The sequence below is a fragment of the Lutzomyia longipalpis genome, chromosome 3 (assembly GCF_024334085.1).
Source record: "Lutzomyia longipalpis isolate SR_M1_2022 chromosome 3, ASM2433408v1".
NCBI classification, from domain to species: domain Eukaryota; kingdom Metazoa; phylum Arthropoda; class Insecta; order Diptera; family Psychodidae; genus Lutzomyia; species Lutzomyia longipalpis.
The window spans coordinates 27,013,430-27,034,162 of record NC_074709.1 but is presented as its reverse complement, the minus strand read 5'-3'; the positions used below and the strand labels follow the sequence as shown (position 1 = coordinate 27,034,162).

General features: G+C 33.7%; 1 protein-coding gene across 2 annotated transcripts in view; it reads right to left on the bottom strand.

The window, feature by feature from the left end:
* The window catches only part of LOC129793519 (G-protein coupled receptor dmsr-1), a 65,399-nt gene that overhangs the window by 23,258 nt on the left and 21,408 nt on the right, over positions 1-20,733 (bottom strand). For both annotated transcript variants that reach the window (XM_055833617.1, XM_055833618.1), the window contains exon 2: positions 11,793-11,870. The gene's annotated coding sequence lies outside the window, so the exon portion shown is untranslated. The remainder of the gene's footprint in view (positions 1-11,792; positions 11,871-20,733) is intronic.

Genomic DNA, 20,733 nt, shown 5'->3' with positions numbered 1-20,733 from the left:
AATTCCCAGAAGAGCCTTTGTTGAGTGCACCAAGTTGAGTCAGTCAGTGGCAAAGATTTCCCTTTTAGCAAACAAAGCTAAGAATTGGAACTGGGGGGGGGGCGGAAAAGGGTCCACTGCGTACGGAGAACAAACAAATTGCCATTTGCAGTTGAATTAAATTAGGTGAGGAGGGCGAAATGAGATGCTCAATTCAATTTCAACGCACGTATGGCTTTATTGAGAAATTCAATTTTTCACCATCTAAGAGTTATGTGGAAAATCTTTGTGGGATTTCCTTTGGGGCTGCTGTGGGGAGAGAGGAGGGCATCATATTTGATCCTTTGAGGAATTCCCTTTAGTACGTCATATCTACCATATATAGGGCACTTGAATGTGAACATAACTTCTCGCACAATGAAGCTACACATCATTGCTGCAACTCTTTGGGTGCCTTTGGAGAGAAAAGTTTCAGTGAAATTGCTGATGCAGCTACAATTTTACTGAATAAGGAATCAATTGCTTCCCCCCTCCCCTCTCCGTTGCCTTATTTCGGTTTCTTTTAACATTTTTATGCCCCGAAGACCCCCAACCTGATGACGAGCCCCGTGGCCAGAATTCTTTTACAAAGTTAACCCAATTGTGGTGGCAATTTGGCCCACAATGTGAGGTAATTTCATTTCATTCTCAATGGCATTTGGCCCATGTCCCATATGGAAAAGATGAATCTCAGGATGGAAAACATCATTTCCATTTTGGGTCAAAAACAACCAGACCACCTCCATCTGCAGAGGAACTTGCAGAAAATATTTTCTAAAGAATCATAAATTAGGTAATTTATTCAACTTCCACACAGTTAATGTTGAACAAAACCTTCGCAGTTTAGCTGAAAATTCATTTTCTTCCTTTTCTTATATGATGGGAATTTTGAGATTTTGTAGTCGTGACACATAAAATAAATTCTTTTAGGCATTAAAATAGCCAAAAAATAGAAAATATTTTTTAATAAAATCGTGAAATGAATTTGGGAAATCAATAAAAGAATTTTACAAAAAATATATTTAAGAAATATTAGAAATTCCATCTCTTAAGTTCTCGAATATTTCTACCTTGTATAGTGCAAAAAAACCAATCCTCGTTAGTCTTTTTTCCTCACATTTTCCGTATGAAGGTAATCAATTTTAATAATGCTGTTATTAATATTTTTTCTCGCTTTTCTTTTTTAATCAAAATCCAGGGATTTTAATGACATTTTTTTCATCCATATCAATGCAAAATGTTTTTCATCAAATCATTGATCAAGTATTGAATTTAGTGAGGACTTTTTATTTATTAAATATTCTGAAATTGGATTATATTAATAAAAATTCTCTCAGTATTCAATGGGTTGAGTGGAAGGCTTAAATTCCAATATGTTTGTTTGTTTTTTTATATCTCATTTAATTGCTGAGAATAGAAATTTCATTATTAGTTTGTAGAATCATTCAAAAAGCTTTTTTTTTAACATGAGCTGTGAGGATATTAAACATTTATTAAATATTTTGTAAATAATTATTCTGGTACATATAACATATTTTCTGGAAAAAGAAGGGTGAGTCCAAATTACAAAAAAAAATAATCAAGAAAAAAATCCATAAAAATTACCTCAAAATTGTACGTAAAAATCACATTACGCGGCAGGCTGCTAAATATGAAATTCTCAATGCAAAAAAAAGTAATTTCCGTATGGAGGGGGGGGGGGATGGAATGCTTTTCCGTGTTTTAACATAAATTGTAAAATAAGAGAATTTCGCGGTGTATGTAACCTTCGGGTTGAATGCTCATAGAATATTCAAATACAAGAGATTGCTGTAAAAATTCCAATTTGTACATCACATACCAAATTGTTGCGATGAAATGCAGCAATTTTAAAATGTCCATCACACGTGCTATTCACACTACATAGGTACTATTTTTTATTCTTGTTTAGCAAACCAAACAAAATGTATTAACTAGTAAAGCACAACGTGGGTGCGTACAAAAGTTTTAGGCCCTCTAGCGTAATTTTAGAGTTTATTGTTTCAAGTGAGAAACTTTGAGAATTTTATGGGCTTTTACTATAATTATTATTGGGGAAAATGGCCTGATTCGAATGCTTCTTTCTTTCTTGTACACTGAATAATTCTTTAAATTAACCCTTTCGCGTCCGCATGAAAAATAGAAACATTGAAACATGCTCTCTTTTTTAGAACGATATTTATTCTCTAAGTAAGCTTTAAGTAGACTTTTTGCAACCAGAACGTCTTCTTTAGCCTTTATTTACGTAAATTCAATTCAATTTTAACTTGGACAAATATTTAAATAAATTAAATTCCAAGAAAATAAAATGTTTCATGCTCGCGTGACCTAAAGAACGCGAAAGGGTTAAATAAATTTTCGTATAAAAATAAAGTAGAAGTAAAAAATGATTAAATAGACTGGAACGCATCTAAACAACATCCTCTTCTCTCCTTTTTCGTAGCCGAGCGGTTTAAAATGCATTATCCATTCAAATCCGTAATAATAGCATTCAAACACAGGTTCAAATCCCATCAAAATTGACCCAAAATCTTTCTTCCCGCCCTGAATTACTTTCAATTTGTTTAAAAAAGCTTAAAAACTAATTTAAAAAACATTGCTCAATAAGGCCTAAAACTTTCCAACCTCTTCACACATACAAAACATTGCGTGGGAAAAAAAAGGTGAATACGAATTGATTTAATTAATTCCATTGTAACGTAATCATTGGACGAGGATAAAATTCAATATCAGATCATGGTCACGTAGAGAAATTTAATATTCACATGTTGAATACTAAATTTCTTCTTCTTCCTCTTTTTTTGGGTGAAAATTCCTCCATAGACGACAAACTTCCAAATCGAATTTGGGGTGGAAAACTTTGTAATGAAATTACATCGGATGTCGTGGCTTTGTTTATCATGTCGATCGTCGCGGGATCTCCTTATACTTTAAAAAGTTTCTGTCTCTTTGTAGGTTAAGAATTTATCTTGCTTATGGATCTTTTTTGGGGTTTTTTGGCAAACATGTTTGTGCTGAATTTTTTTGCGTGATGCATTTAATGCTGCGATTTAATTGAATTTCAATATTTATTTTATTTGATACGTAGCACGAAAGTTTTTGCGTTGCCAAATCCGGGGGAGGTTTGTTCTAAAACGGAAGTGCAGCTAAAATACGAGGGAGAGAGTGAGTGAAAAGCTAGGAAAAGTGCTTGGAAAACAATCGTTCGTATGTGTGGGAAACTTTTCAATTTGCAGCATAAAATGGACATGGAAATGCAATATGTGAAATATTTTGTACATACGAAAGATTGAACGGATGTGTGTGTTGATTCCGCAAGCAAAAGCTTGTGAGATTTATGGGATGTTGCATGGCATCAATAACAATTAACTTTTTGAAAATTCATTTAAGACAAATTTGCATTCCAAACGAATAAACTTCATTCCTCAATTTACACTCCTCAAGGAAACTTTCTCACACAATTTTTGTGTTTATTTGTTGTTCTATTAATGCTAGAATGCGGAGCTAGAATTCTCATTCATCTCACTTTATCATAAAAAGCTACATTCTTGAGCGCAAGTAGAGTGGAAGTTTTGCTTCCAACTGTTTCGGCAAATAAATCAAAGAGAATTTTTCACAATATTCTTTCGAGAGGAATCTCCAAAGGATTATATGCATTAAAATCATCCCCCGTTGACTGAAAAATTTACATTTTACCTGCAAAAGAATTTCTTTAGTAAATATAAACTACGAACAAAAAATTCAATTATCCCAAATGTAGTGAGGAAGAAGAAAATGTATATACATACAAAAGTAGTTGGAAGAAATAATATTTTCATAGCACTTTATTAAGGGGATTTCTCATACATTGAAGTACCATCGAGGATTCAAAATTCATAACACTGTTGAGGGAAAACTTTATTGCATCAACAACATGATATGAAAGTAAGAGAGAGAGAGAGAGGGAGTTTTGTGTATTTTATGGACCAATAAAAAGTTCATTTATGAAGTTTAGATGAAAATGATTTTAAGGACAAGTTTTCCGAGTTTTAGCTCCCTTATACTTGTGGGGCGATTAATGGTATCATAATCAATATCGATGATTTTATTTCCCACAAGCACCTTCTGAATCATAAAATGTTCCAAGAAGTTTGATAAGAAATTAAAGGGAGTTGATACAAACTTATATGAACTTGTAGCTTAATAAAGCTTTTAAAAGCTCACACAGCTAGAAAGAAGTATTTTGTGATTTTTCTAACAATAAATATTTGTATATTAAGAAAGAAATTAAAGCAAATTAAAGATGAAAACTCCAAAAACTAAAAGAAAAAATTATTTGAAAAATAATTTATGGATTAATTCAAAACAATTCATGGAGACAAGCTGCAGTCTAGACATTTACTTTTTCTTTAAGCTTGTGGAAAAAGTAAATAAGAGAGACCTTTAAAGGTCACGGAATTCTAACTTATAAGGAATTGCCTAAACTTTTCCACCCCCAAAAGAGAACTTTCAAAATTGAATTTTGTGTTAAGTTATGTGCTTAGTAACGGCTATGAAAGAGAGAAAAAAGGGCAAAAGAAAAAAAATGCTCTCCACCCACTTAATTACACAGAGTACATATGATGGGGCTTCTGAAGTCATCCCTAAAGAGGCTAAGTGGCACAGTAATCAATTTAATATCTCCTCTCCAGGGGGAGACTTCTGGCATTATATTGATTGACGTATTGTTTAATATCGGTTGAAAGATGACACTTTTGCTGAACACGAATAGGGGAGTGGGTGCTGTTACCGCACCCCATCTCCTCAAGGGATGACACAGAGATGGGATCTTGTGTGTTATGAAAAGCTGAAAAGCACCACAGGGGTGCCTTTGGACGAGGGGGAGAAAGAAAATGAAAAGCAACACATACCGAGCTTTTGCTTGTCTGATAAGAAGTCAAGACAAATTTCCATAAGGCTCTCATCATTCTAAATTGACCTTTCTGGCAGCAGGGGCAGCACCCCCACCACCGAGGACTGATCCTCTTCGCACTTTAATTCCTCCCCATCGAGTTTGTCATCCCCATTGTCTTGTCAAATTGGATCTCGCATAACATGATGAATATGTGAAGGATTACCTATATACATACACAATAAATTACCCAACAAACCATTGATAATTGCCTAAACGTTGCGCGGAGTTACATTTACTACAATGCAACCATGCCTAACGGTATATATCTGCGTTGTCTCGCAGTAGATGGTCAATAGATATCTGCGTTGCCGCAACTAGTTGCCTCAACGTTGCAAAACTCTGAAATATCCTTTCCCGTATACCGTCTCGCAACTAAAATTTTTTGAAACAAAAATGTTTCAAAAAATATTTCAAAACATTCCGCTGTCATAAATGGAGGGAAATATGGTACACACTCATAATAATCATATGGCGTCCATATTCCCATCATAATAAATGACAAACTCTAATGGATAATTTATATTATTTAATAATAGAGTTTTTAGATTTTTTCCAAATGAAAAAAAATATGCCATGCGGTTCTACCGTCATGAAATCGCCTCAAAGGAACTTAAATGATGCTCCCATCTCAATTTTCTTAATTTTTTTATACCGAAAATTGTTTTTTTTGGGGGGTCAAAAATTTAATTTTTTTTAATTAATTATTTAAACACAAGTAATGCACCCAACTATCCCTAAGAAAGCCTTCCCACATCATTTTGGGCTCCCAATTGCTCGGAATAATGAAATAAAAATCAACTTTTTTATGCCGTCGGCCATGTTAGACATTTTTTGCAACTCTGAGGCAACGATGCAGCAACCTTTGCAACAACGTTGTAAAATGATTCGGTAGCAACCCACCAGGGCGGCGCTAGTTTTGCTGTTTGTAAACATAAATGAAAGAGACAGACTCATTTTTTTCTATTCCACTCTATGTCTGTTTTGGGTTATTTCTCGCGATAGACGCGCCCCTTGCGGTGAAAGGCGCAACATAGGCACAAAACGTGCTTGGGTTGCGCCATCATACCCTGATGCAACGTTTAAGCAACTAAATAAATTATATTTAATAAAATTAACAATTTTTGATAAATTATCAATAAAAAATAATTATTTTAGGGATAAATAATGCATAAAACTCATTTAGAGTCCAAAAAAACTTCAATTTCAAGGAAAATTTGTTCTTTTTCGATATTTTTTTGCAACTAGCGCAACGTTGATATATACTTTCCTGCAACTATTTTCTAAGTGATTTTTTCAAAGTTAATTATTTTGCTTAAAATTGAGATTTTAGTGTGTCTTTAGGTAAATTAATGTTTATGGAGTTGTAGAAAAGACTTTAGAATGCAAAAACACTTAAATTTTTCAAGTTATTGAAATAATAAAGAAAATCTTGCAACTTTGGCAACATCGCGATAAAGTATACTGCATCGTTTTCCATGCAACCATATTCGCAACTTTAGCAACTAAGAAGTAAACTCTCTTGCAACGTTGCTTCAGAGTTTCCAAAGTTAAAGTTGCAAGGTGTTTGTTGGGTATATATAAAAGGGGGAGATTTTATCTTGTCAAACCACCCTCAACCTGATGAAAAAAAATTCAACGATCCGCCTTTTTTGTTTCACTTCACCCTCTTTATCGTCATTTTCTCCTCTTTTTGTGTATTTCCACCGAAGGGGCTTTTACGGATTGATACGGTATGATTACTATATATGGCAAGAGAGCTAGGCCTGAGTGCCAGCATCTTCAATTTCTCACCCGCACACAATCATTTCCGCTTCTTCCGCTGCTCATATTTTGATTTTCATGCCATTCTGGAGCAAATGGATAAAGGAATCATTGCGTAAATGTTCCCCAAGGCTTTCATTCTACACCCCCAACTCCCATTTCAAGCTTGATCTGCTTCACTGTCTCTTGGAGGGGAAGAAAACAATAATAAATCCATCATGTGAAATATAAGGGCTTTCTACCAATTCAAATGGACTTGTTCCTTGTTTCACAATTCTTCAATTTTCTCTGCATTCTTGGAATTTTTCTACTTTCTTTCTCTGCTTTAAATTGAATGTGAAAGAGAGCTTTTTTCAGAGCTTTATGGGGCTTTTTTCAATGAGATTTAAGCTTGTTAAAAAGTGTAGAAAAATGGCAAAGTGGACTAGTTGAAAAGGAGTCTATTCACTCTTTTGCTTCTTTTAGTCCATGGATAGATTTCAAACGTTAGAAATTCAATGTCGTTTTTATATTATAACGACTCGTTATTTACATAAAAATATGTTACGCCCGGTTTGTACAGAAGTTCTAAACGAATTCAAATGCAAGTGGTTCAAAAAAATGCAAGCCAAAGAGATAATTATTTGTGGTTCGCATAGAACATTGTAAACAAGTCACAATGTCCACTAATTTAATACGCTCCTCTGTAGATGTTTAATTAGGATGATTTTATGCTTCAATAAATTGCATCTCATGCTTACGTAGTCCTTGTTGGTCCAACAGATGTTTGTTTATTGTTTTTACTCACATTACTTAGAGAGTTTGCAAGGTAAATTGGAGGAGTGCATTAGATCTGCTGCAACATGGCTTTATTTTGAAGAATATATAAATTCAATATTTGAAAGCATTTTGTGATTTCTCTGGAACCTCTGGGTGGGAAAATCTTTGCTGTGGGGAATTTCAACCAAAAATAACTCTCACATGAAATGCTTTGTACAAATATTTATGTGAGCAGCATATATTTAATTCACACAAAATCTCAATCATCACCTTTCACCCATATAGTCCGGTGCCCACCCCCCGTCCCACCGTGGAGCCGTCAGTGACAGACTGACCAAACAAACTCCGCGGGTTTTCTGGCTACACCACACTGATAAAAAAAAATTCCCACAAAGTTTTTGCACATTGTTTACACAGAATGTTATACATTTTGTACAAACACACCGCCCCCACTTTGCACGATGTGTCCAAACTAAAATCAAGGGTGGATTTTCCTGCGAGAGGTAATTAATCATGAACGACGATGAGGATTGTTTTTGGAGGCAAAAAGGTCACACTGATGGACCTGAGTTTAGAGGCAAAATCACATTGATGAATAATTGACTATCATTGTTAATTAAAGCGCCGGGCAAAATGGGCCAAATTCTCCGAATGAACGTGCAGCTAAAACCGTGTTGAAAGTGTGATAAAATTGAATTAAATAAACTAGATCGATAGTTGATTGATTGCTAATACGTGGTAGAAAATCAATTTAACGTTGGCTGCATCGCAATAGAGCTTTCCATTGTTTTCTCCACTAGGTGGCTCGCGAACAATTAAACGCCATCTAGTGTGGAATTTTAATGGGAGAAAATTACATTCTCTTTCGCCATTATTCATGCAATAAAATATAATTTAAAATGAAAAAGATAAATTGCAATGAATAAACTAAAATGGTAGAAGAAAATCAAGAGAAATTCTCTTATTGTTGGAAAAATAAATGTTCCATAACTTGGTAAATTTTCTCCACATTCTTCTCAAACCTTTTTCCCAATACATGCTACTCCCAAATTGAAGAAAAAAGACAACGAGAATGCATGAATTCATGAATTTCATTCCGTCTCCATGCCCTTGGATAGTTGTGAGAATTGATAGAGTTAAATAGCTGGAAATGTTGGATCAAATCCATCCAGAAATGTTGCACCAAATCTGCCAATTTCATGCATGTCGCTGTGAAAATACGTATTAAGTGTGGTTCACATCATTTCGGGTTGGTTTTTGGGAACTTTCACAGCCATACAGAAGGGGGTGGAATATAACAAACTGAAACTCTTCTAATTACAATTCTTCAAAACTTGTAGGAGGGAAGTTTTGTGGGGAAAATTTGCATAATTTGAGAGGATAAATTTATTTCTTACGCGTGTTGATTAATGGATGAAAATCATTGAAGAGGAATCGATGGGGAAAATGAACTTTGAGATGGATTTTTACTCATTCCATGAATTTTTCTTAATTAAGGAAAATTCTATATATTATGGAACACACATTCGAATTTAAACGCTTTGATGTAGAATATTTCACGACTGTTTGCTTTGACAAAAGATTTTTAAATATTTTTTTCTTTTCAATCAACTTTAAAATATACCTCGCTAGTGGATCATTAGTATTGGTCTTTTATCCACCGGATTAATTACCGATAGATGGCGCGCTTAATTTTCCACACAAAATGGCCAAGATTTTTAATTCTTTCCCCTTCATCTCATCACTGCTGTATAATTATTGAAGCTCCAGGATGCACTGCACAGTGTATGTGCAATTACACCACCCTCAGCAGGAACTCTTCACAACCATATCGTACCTCCTTGGCAATTAAGAAGTTTCATTTTCTGAGAAACATCGAGGGAATCTCTATGTTAATTGGATTGTTGCATGTAGCAGTGTCTGATGGAGAGCTATTCATCATTCCGACCTCTCCACCATCCATATCAATGGCTTTCCAATGGCTCAAATGGAATCCCATTTGGCACACGATGGCATTATCCTTGCTGCGAGGCTGGGTTGGATTAAATTCTTCCAGGCATGCAGTTTCAGCATTTGCAACTGATGCCAATCAATTACAATATTAAATGAAGATGGGGGTGGGTGGTGTAATTTAAACTCGCTGTTACCACACCTCATGATTGTGGGAGAAGCTTCAACTACACCCCGTACTATGTACATATGTAACATGCGACTCATGAGCTTGAAATTCGCTCCATACACCTAAATGAGAAATTCTTGAGAGTGGGTGTCCTCTTTTGTTACCAACATCCATCCATGCGTGTCAAGGAATATCGAGCGAAGAGTATTTAAGTGAGATGGAAAATGTTGCGAACTTTCAGAAGAGCTTTTATATATATAATGTAGAATAAGAGGAAGCTTTTTGAGGGCTTTTGCGAAAGAATCCAAAAGAATGTTCAGTAATCCCTCAAAGTGAGAACTTTTCTCATATATTAAATTTAGATTAATAAAAGTAGTTTGTTTGGCTCATTCTGCTGATAGTTTTGTGGGAGTTTGTGAGGTCTGTTTATGAAATTTCATGAAAGGAGTTTATTCACTTTAGATTCCAACAAATTGAAGCAAAACTCACAAAAAATCGAAAAGATTTCGAAAAAAAAATTAATGAAGAAGTTTATTCTTTTGTGAGCTGTCAAGATATTACTGAAAACAATAAATAATATTTTAAGCAATCAAGAAATGTTCAAAAAAAGTTAAATTAAATTTTATATAATCCATTGAGGTTAAGAGGGAAAAATTCCGTAAAGATTTGTCTAAACCACGCCCCAATTGCATCTGCTTTCAGTTTTTTTGTACATAAAGCATAAGCATCAAGGCTTCATTTGATGATTTCTTTAAATTTTCTGTTCATGAATTTAAAAACCTTTTGAATGTTCATGCTTCGATAAATCACTGAAGATTTGCGTGGTTTAACTCGAAGCATAAATCATATGCGTTTAAATTTATAAGTCAGCAGTTTATATATTTTTCGTGGAAATCTTTCCAGAGTTTTCCTAGCAGAACCTAATAAAAAAAAGTATTTTCAACTTTTCTTGAATGTTTTTTGATCATCTATAAAATTAAGTTTATCATAATGCACATCTTCCGCTATGACAACACTAAAAATGAATAAACTTCTTTCCCATTTAAACCTCTCAAATATTTTGAATTTATTATTAAAATTTCAATAAGAAAGTAATCATATGGGAATTACGTCAAAGCAGAGAATTAAAAGAAAATCATAACTTTGCCAACAACGCAATATATCTTTGTTGAAAATTATTATATAAGCTCAAGTAGCACCATCATGTCCATCGCAAGGAATCCATTTATGTGATTAATTTCCTCTCAATAAATCACTTTTCGATTTTCCCCGAAAGAAAAGGATATTTCCTCTCCTTCCACGTGAACTGAAGGCATCTTTTGGTGTATTATATTTAAGGGTTTATATGCTAAAATATACTTCTTCTGGGCTACTCCTCTCCGCATCCTTTCCGGCCTTTCGTGATCTCAATAGAAAGGCTACAGTTTGGTGTGTTTGTCATCTATTCATATACAACCCAACAAGTTTTCCCTCCAAGAGTGGGTTGAGGAGGGGAGGTGTATAGCCAATAAATCAACAATATATAGAAATTGACTCTCATGTTGCCCCCTTGTTGATATTTTCCAACCTCTCGGCACAATTTATTGCCCTCCTTCACACGTGGGTGTTACCCACCGAACTTTTCTCAATTGCACGTCATAAAAGCGACATGCCACCCACTCCAAAATGAAGCTCTCCTTTCTGTGCTCACAGTGACAAATGGACAATTTTCTGCGCAATATGATCCATTTGGCACACCATTATATTGCCTAAATTGCATCCATTTTACCTCCGATGTGGTGCAATTTGCAAATCATTTCAACAATTTTTTTTCTTCGCGATTTTCTATCACCTTACCCACGCTATGATGCATTTTTGTAGCATGAAACGGTTTGATGATGATTTAAAATCAATTTCCGTTCACGTGAACGTCTCTTTGACTCTAAAAAATCCCACTGAATGCCTCACCCCCTTCTCCCCATCCCCAAGAGCAGAAATGTTGCCAATCATAAATATTTATGAAAATGTGTCACCATGTGTTTGAACTCCAAAATGGAATCTTTGCCATTGGAATTCCATCTAATCCTAGATTATTTCTTATACGAAACAACCGCACAAATTTCGTAAATCTCAATTGAGGCGGAATTTATGGGAACACCCAGAGAGTAATAATTCGTGAAATGCGACATCATTTAAAACACTCACGTTTTGCGTGGTTATCCCTCCGAATACTCCCAAACAGTTGGCAAAGAGGGAGTCGTACAATGACCGTCCTGAACTTGCCTGAAAGAAAATTTAGAGAGAGAGAAAACGTTAAAAGTTGTTACAAACCCTTAGAAACTTATTAGAATTTATTGTAGTGGGTTATTTTAGTGTAAATTGCTATTTGGAGTAGAGAAAAAAATTATAGAGATGGTTCATATCACGTGAAAGTTTAAAAATACTGTGTACTCGCTAAGTGGAAACACTCACTTATGCTATAAAATTAATTATGATTAAATGTTCGATAGAACATTTCAAAATTGAAATAGTAATAGTTTTTTTTAAAGTAATCTTATTTTTATGGTACAAAAAATATTTTCTAAATAAATTCTTGTTATAAAAATAATTGAACCATATTTTTTAACCATAATTTACCCATAACATGGGGTTTCCAATAATTGCCATAAAATTGCTTTCTTTTGGAAATAAATTTCAAAAGATTATCGATTTATAGCTATTGGAAATTGACCATAAAGTGGGGAGCTTTTAAACTTCACCACAATAGGCAATAATGGAAAATGAAGGCGCTTCTAATTATTTTTATAGCAAAAGGGGATCGATCTTAAAGAACTTTAACCGTTTTGAAGACTATGTTGCTTTTTATTTTCAAGAAAAGAGCTTTTAAAGTTCTTTTTTTTGCTATAAAATATTTCCTCACATTTGATTATCATTTCGCATCAAATATCAAATAAATTCACCTACAAATGAGTTTCTTTTCCTCCCAAAATTCGATTTCTTGCTCTTCCTTAATTTTATATTCAATGCTAAATTGAAGTACTTTATGTAAATATGTATGCGTTGTATGTATGTTGGGTAATGAAGGGTTGGCGATGACAGACATGGTTTCAATGTGAAATGATATTCAAAATGAGAAGCCTTTCCCACTCCTTGTGAGCATCTCAATAAGGTCCCTTTTGCTCAGTGAAGTATGTAATGTATCCTTTGTGAAACTGACCATTTGAGGGGCGGAGTAAAGGTTGTGGGAGGTTTTTGGGGAGGTTAAAGGACATCTTCGGAAATAACCTATTCGGTACTTGGTGGACGCACGTGCATGATATTGAAGTCCCCTCCGGAAATGTCTCTTTTCGTACAATACAAACAATGAATTGCACAATATGCCATTGTTTCTCCATCTTCCTGAGATCCTTTGGAGGTATATTTTCCCATTAGACGTGCAATCTTTATTCGAATAATAAGATGAATTTGCATTTTGATTGATATTTGATATATAAATCATCTCGAAATATAACGAATTTCATTTTCTTCTGTTTAATTAGTTTCTTTTTCTGGGAATTTGTAGAATTTTAATTGACAGTAGTATATTTCGACAGAAGTTCATGTGACAATTGCTGTCAGATTAGCATTTTTAATTTTCAAATTGTAATTTAACCGTTAAAAAACCGCCATATCAGTTACTAAGTTGTTTTAATCAGAACAACTCAATTAATTTACAAAAATGCGCAGGAAAATATCTCAGAAAATGTTAATATTGATTATTTTATTGTGATTGTAATTAATTAAACGTATAAATGGCAGATAAAATGCTTGGAACAGTTATTTTCTCATCATCCGAGGAAAAATCATCGTGACGATTTAATTCCAATCGTCGTCATGCTAATGTCCAGCTATTTGTCAAGCAACATAATTGGTGTGGACGTGCTCGCCCCCAAGGAGAATGCCAAGAGAAGCTCGCGCGCGCGTTTCCGGCAAAGTCATTACGCAATCGACGCACATTAGCGTCGCATCGGGTGTCCGTGCACTTTAATTGCGGCGCAACCACGGTCCGAAAATAGATGTAAAATGAAACATGCGGCGTACGGTGATTTTTCTCGTGGTCATGGACATCGAGAAAAATCATTGTCGCAATTGAGACGCGCGCATGTAAACAAATCCGCAGGCAGGAACTTATTGCGGATTTCCGGAAGCCCATAAAGTCGACCAAATTAATTGCTCCGCATATTAAAAAATTATTATTGCTTTTTGATTATCGTACACGAAATAAATTCCAGGTAGCTCCGTCATCTTCCTCGTGAGCTATCTGACCTCACATTGATGGTGCGATTTCCTGAATTACATTTTTTTAGGGGGGTTTAGGCAACCTACTAAGTAATAAATAGGAGAAATTGTTATAAAATAGTACTTATTTAATCATGTATTAAACAACATGAGAACATTTAATGTTCATTATTTTCTTCCAATAAAAGAAAAAGCTTGTTTTCTCAATAAAGTTCTTTATTTACAGTGATGCTTCGCTATACAAAAATATTTCTGTTTCACTTTAAGACAATATTAAGACTGTTCCAAAGTTCCAGAAACGAAGAAATTTTTTTTACATCAGAAAATGTTTCAAAATCGTCTTAAAAAGAAAAGAAAAACTTGGAAAACGTTGCTCTGCGGATCATTACTGTATTCCAAAAACATCCGATAAATCAATTTAGAAAGCAAAATCATTAGTTATTCGAAAGTATAGCATATAATCCTTTAACAGGGATTATTTCCTGCCAAAATTTTCATTTGATTGATGACCATTTACATTTTCTTCCATGGCAAAAAGTTTTCCCAAAGAGCGCGAACAAAAAAAAAAGCTTCGTTATATTGGAAAATATGGAAAAGTATTTGGTAAACAGAGTAAATGGAATAAAAAGTCTAATTTTAAGCTCGTAAAGCTCAAATAAATATTTGTTTGCTCCTTTTTTTAACAACACCCCCATACAATATGGATTAACACAGCATATGAGTCACATATCCTCCCTTTTTTTCATACACAAACTTTTTTTTTAATACAAACTCCCTTCTGAGGGAGGATTGAGAAGTGAAAAATGTAATAATATCGTCATGTTAATGAAAATTCCATTTTCGCTGGGATAAAGGGAATTTAAATCCCAAATCCCGCAATTTTCTGTGTTGAGTTTAATAAGAATAACCGAATAACCCCGAGAAGTTGGGTTAGGAAAGCTTTTAGCGGTGGAAAAATGATTTTTTATGGGTCAGAGAGTTTGCAATTTCCGGTGAGAGAAAATTGTTTGGATGGATTTTTTCAGCTTAAATAGAGCCAGAAGTAATTCGAACTATTTAATCTGAGTTGATTTTTTGGTTCAAAAAGCACAAAACAGCTCAAAGAAAAATAACTAATGGCGCTTTTTATTAAATTGAATACGAAAAACAAAATGGCGTCTTAAAAAATAGTGTTAGATGTTCAAGATGGCGTCTTTCTATAAAATTAAAGATCGTACAAACGTAAAAAATCAATAGACTTAAAAAAATATCGTGCAACTGATATCGATTTCTTTTTAAGCATATTTCATTAGAAATTTTCAGCATAAAAACAATTAAATGCCCTCCAAGGGTTAAATAATTTGTTTGTTGGTTAAAAGCCACTACAATTACATTACATAACCTCAAAATTTACATTTAATCTTACTGTAAGTGAAACTAACCAAAGAAAATTCTAAAAATCATTCAATTCTGATTTAAAACTGTAAAGCTGTTTGAATTTGAATTTTTAAAGTGAATCATTTAAATATAACATTAATCATTCCAAATAACCGATTTCTTCTGGTTTGGCCCATCTGCATGAAATATCATAACCTCATTTTTAATTTTTATTTTTTTTTAAAACAAATCCCAATCAATTAATTCAACAATTTATCAACATTTATCAATTAATTATATTATAACTAATTTAATTAGGAACGCAAAAGTCATAAAGTTATTGAGACGTTTTAGAATAAAAAAAAAAACTAGTGCCAAACTAGATGCCATCTATTACGAAATTCAATGCTTTTATTAAGAACACGTGCCTCATCGCCTTGCCCAAATATCCCCAATTAATTTACTTCCTCGTATTTTTGATATTTCCATAACAAAGACCAAAAATAATGCCCCCATCGCATTTAATTACATTTTTATTTTATCCAACATACAACTCTTGAGGGGTTGATAATAAAATTTAACAGTACACCGTGTGGTAACAACATTCCCACCTTCTCAAGAGGGGTGGATTAATGTTCATGCCAAGGGAAGAGAGCGAGATGGATTAATCAGGTGGAAAATTAAGCACAAGACACAAATGATAGCACTGTGCAAAGTGCTCAGGTGTCGTTAATACAAAAGTGTGTTCGTTCCACGGACATTCCCACTTTAATGCTCAAATTGTAAATAAAGTGTTTCCCACACACAGCTTGGATGGTCTTCTTAAGCGTCTCTCCCCCGCATCTCAATGCATAAAGAATGAAATTGAGTTAAGATGTTCCTTCTCATCGTGATGCAAATTAATCTTGTCCACACAGCGCCTCTCCTGAGGGGTTGCTTACTGCATAATTTTTGCATTTATACTGCAGCTTTCATTTTATGGAGGTAAATCTCTTCAAGTAACTTTTTTTTCATTAAAATTCTCATTTTAAATTATTCATAGTGTAATTGAGAGTTGATTTAAGTTGCATAATTTACAAGATTTGCAATTTTCTAAGCTAAAGGATTTTTTTTTAACAGAAAAGACTAAACAGATGTCTTTAAATTTAAACAGATTTGGAGCACCTTTACCCCATTTAAATGTCTCAAGTGCCATTTTACATGAAAAACCTTTTATTTAAGCATTTCATTCGTCACTCTGTGTGCCACAATTGTGAGCCCCTTGGGAGAAAACTTTCACACAGCAGATAAATTCTTGATACGCGAATGATGATGAGAAGAACAAGAATGGTGGAGAAAGTTTAAATGACTTTGTATTACAGAGAAACCATAGAAAAATCTTGCAATATTGAAGGATAATTGATATTTTCTCCCTTTCCCCCCGCCCAGTGTTGGTGCTTAAGAAGGTTGTTTAAAGGAATTTTAAAATGTAAATTTTAATTAAAACATTTAAGCTTTATTTGAGAAACTTTCAGAATTTATTTTAAATAAGGGCTTAATGTGATCATTTTTTCCTCTAGGAGGGAGTTAAAACAATTTAATGTTGTTTATATTAAGTGTATGGGAGGAATTAAAAACAGATTTTAATGATTTTACTTGTTGATGTTTTTCGTATATTTTTTTAAATAAATAATTTAATTCTTTAAAAGGTTTTTTTGTAGCCTTAAATAAATTTTTCTATCAACACTATAAAGCTTTTCTTCATTACCAGATGCAGCCTTTATAATGCAATATTTAATTTTTAATTAGTTTTAATTATTTCCTTTTGATGACATCTTTCCATTTCTTAATAGTAATGAGTTAAATATCCTTTTATGTATGCACGAAATGCATTCTAGAAGTGTTCTAAAGTATCTTCTAAATAAACAAAATGAAAATTTAAATAAAATACCATCAAAGAGAAGATTTATTAAAAAGAGGAAAAAGCATGGAGAAAATTTACCAACGAATAAAACTCTATTGCAAGAAAGAAGCTTCCTGAAAATTTCATTTAACTCTGTGGGGGTTTTAATTTAAATTCAGCTTTATGCATTTTTTTACGCACCAGTTATTTCAACATTCAACGGTATTCAGTGGAAGAAAGGCAACCACCATGTCTTCGTTATGATGCAAATTCAAAAGCGCGAGAACCAATTTAGAACTAAATTAAAAAGCTGTGAGGATTGCTTTTGCTTTCTAGAGAAACCTTAGTTTCTAAATTTTCAAGATTTGTCTAGCAAAATAGATGGCAGAAAATGGCTTCTAATATTTTAGCACAGGGAGTATTTAGAAATTTATACGCTACGTGTAATAAATGGAAGTTATTGTATGAAAATTCTACCCGGCTGACCAGCAGAGCGATTACATAAACAAAAAAATGTTCAGTATGACATGTAACAATATATTCCTTGCAATTGAACTAAATTACCCGGCTGGACTTCTGATTTATGACATAACCTCAACTTTATCTGATTTAATCCTACTTTGAGCTCAGAAATTCATTAAAATCATATTCAGAATAATTAATTTGACTACAATTCACACAGTCTATGATAAATTATCAACAAATTCCCAAAGAAACAGGTGATGAAACATTTTCACACCGTTTGTCAGCTGGGTAGGTGTCAAACGAAATTGGCGTGACAATTTGTTACAGCGTAGAAAAGCGAAAGAACTATCAATTGACGCCAATCGCCGTCAATTTGGCGTCGATGTATTAAATATTTTCTCATTGATTCTCGCTTATTGCTCTCTTCAAAACACCCCCTAAATGGGCGTAAATGGCGCCAAAAATATCCCTCAAAATATTTTTAGGGTGATTGTGAATGAGCCTCCACTTCGCTCATTTCTCAGTCATTACATTTTGGAAGTGAAATCCTCGGTAAATTAGCATCAATGCTGTTTGTCGATTGGAATTGAAAATATAAAACCCTCCCACCCGGAAACCCAAATTGATTTTCTTTTGGTGAAATTCACTGCACAGAAAATAAAATATGGCACCAAGTAGTAAAATCCCTTCGTAAATGTGGCATGAATCATAGGCGATCATTTACATTTTCAATTTATTTAATGGATGTAGCAATAAAAGTCATGAAATTCATATTTTTTTAACGAGCCACCCCGGGTGAGAAAGGGCCCCAAATACTCGCCCTTGCGCCATCTTTCATTGCCACAGCGCCGCGGTAATTCAGCAATAGCCGGCATTTTGCTGGGGCTTAAGAAAATAATTTTGATGAGCGCATGGTTAATTTGTATGTTTTGGCATGGAGAAGGAAGAAAAACAAGGAAATGTCGGTGCGAATTGGAAGCTGTATAAATAAAATTCCTTCAAAGGAGAACCACAAGAATTTCTCAAAATCCCATAGAGGATTAAAATTCACTTCGGATGGGAAAAGATGGAAGAAAGCTCATCAGTCATGTGGAAAAATTTTTGATGGAAAGTGATGGAATGTTTTTTCATGTAAAGTAGAATTATCAATTTTTCTTTTAAAGTTTATCGTGTTTGGGTTGAAATATTAAATTTTTACTGGAAGAAAAAATTGAAAAGCGTTGAAAAATGTTGAGAAGATGCATGACTTTTGTGGGAATGCTAAAATGCCAGCAGATGGCAAAAATAAAACTTTCTTATCGCCATCTTTTGTTAATTTAGTGATTTATTCAAAAGAATGTTTTTATGAGAGCTTCCGTTAATCAGTTAATATACATATATTTGAATCTTATTAAATCTTTTTCTATTTCATAAATTATATTTTATCACCTTGTTATGTGTGGGAGATTAAATCATTGCAAAATGCCAAAAACTATTTTTAACACTTGATCCCTGCATCTTTATTCTTCAACCTACACACATATTATATAGCATTTCCGCATGTGGGGGTGTTGAATTAAACTCCGTTACAAACTGTGCGCTATTCTGCTGCCTGTTTGCATTTCCCAGAGGTGCTATTTGGACCAAAATAAGCTTTCTGAATTTAGCAAACAGCCAGACATGGTAAATGATATAATTCCGCGAAGGCCGGATGGGGGAAAATTATTGTCACAATTATCCCCGTGTCGATGCATTCACCCATTGCCCCGAGAAATTGCGCTGATATTTCGCCAAGTACTTTACCCCCCAACCCCTGCATTCCGTGTTCATCGGTAATTCGCAATAAATGGACAAACAATGCTGCTGAAGCTTTCAAACATCGGAGTTAAATGAGAAATTGCTTTTGCTCCTCTTGCAATTATTCTACTCCAATTGCTCAAAGAGACCTTTCCTGTTGACAATTTTTTCCCTTCTACACACTGAACTGCTTCACCGATCGGTGAAATTACAGCAATTATTTCACTGTTTAACTTCCCCCCACATACATACTTGGCAAAATATATAGAAAGCTTCGCATCTCTATTCTTGTAACAATGAATTGGGTTTCTAGGCGGGGAATTGATGATTTTCTGTGCCATAGAAAATCAAGAAAATTTCACATTGATGACACAAACAATATAAGGAGACATTTTTAAGGATTCTCAAATCGATTTTTCATTCTTTCCCCGATTCACTTGAAAATTCAATCGGGGAGCTTCTCATGAATTTCAATACAAGAAATTGACTTTTATATGCTACAAAATTGTCTATTGAATCTACAAGTTGAAGTTTGTTTTCCTCAAGAAATTGTATATTTTAAACGCCATTATTTTTTTTAGATTCAATACTAAAGAATGAAGTTATTGGAATAATTTCCTAGAAGAAGAATCCTAAGGCTAGCGATTGCAAACTAGCGTCATCTCTTGAGAGAATTCTTGATATTTTCTTTGCGCAGAGTCTTTTCATGTATTTCACTTCAGAATTAAACTAAAAGAATAGGGTTAAATGTCAGCTTTCTCATTCTTAAAAGTATTATTTAAAAACACAAAAAAAAATTAGATTCTTTCTTTTTTCCTAAAAAATCAAAAGTTTTAATAAGGTAATTGTTCTTTTAAAACAAAAAATGTAATTTTTTTAATTTTCAAGTTTAAATATTTTTCCAATTGTGTTATACAAAGTTTTCCTGAGCAAAAAAAAAAACTTCAATGAACTTCTTTCACCTGGAAATTCTTCATTTGAATATTTTATAGAGTGAGAAGAAAAACTTTTGTTAGAGTTTCGTTCTAATTTATTGGAGAAATAAAATATTTCAAATGTACTTTAATAAACTCCCACAACTTCATAGAGTTGAAGTGAGTACATAAATAGCTTCGGTGGCTTCAACCCTATACGTGTATTTTCTCTATTTAACCGCACTCCCAATTAATCATCTTGCCATGATGAATGAGATGTTATGTTGTTGATAACATAAGCAGTACACCTTCAATGATTTAAATCCTCTTACAATACTCATTCTAAATTACTTTGCACTTATCATGGCTTTATTTTGCCTCAAGATTCTCGTTGAGAAAAGCTCTGTTGCTGTAGAGAAATTTCTAATAATTTGGTGCGTCTATTGAACATGTTCTCTTCTGTACAGATAAAAGA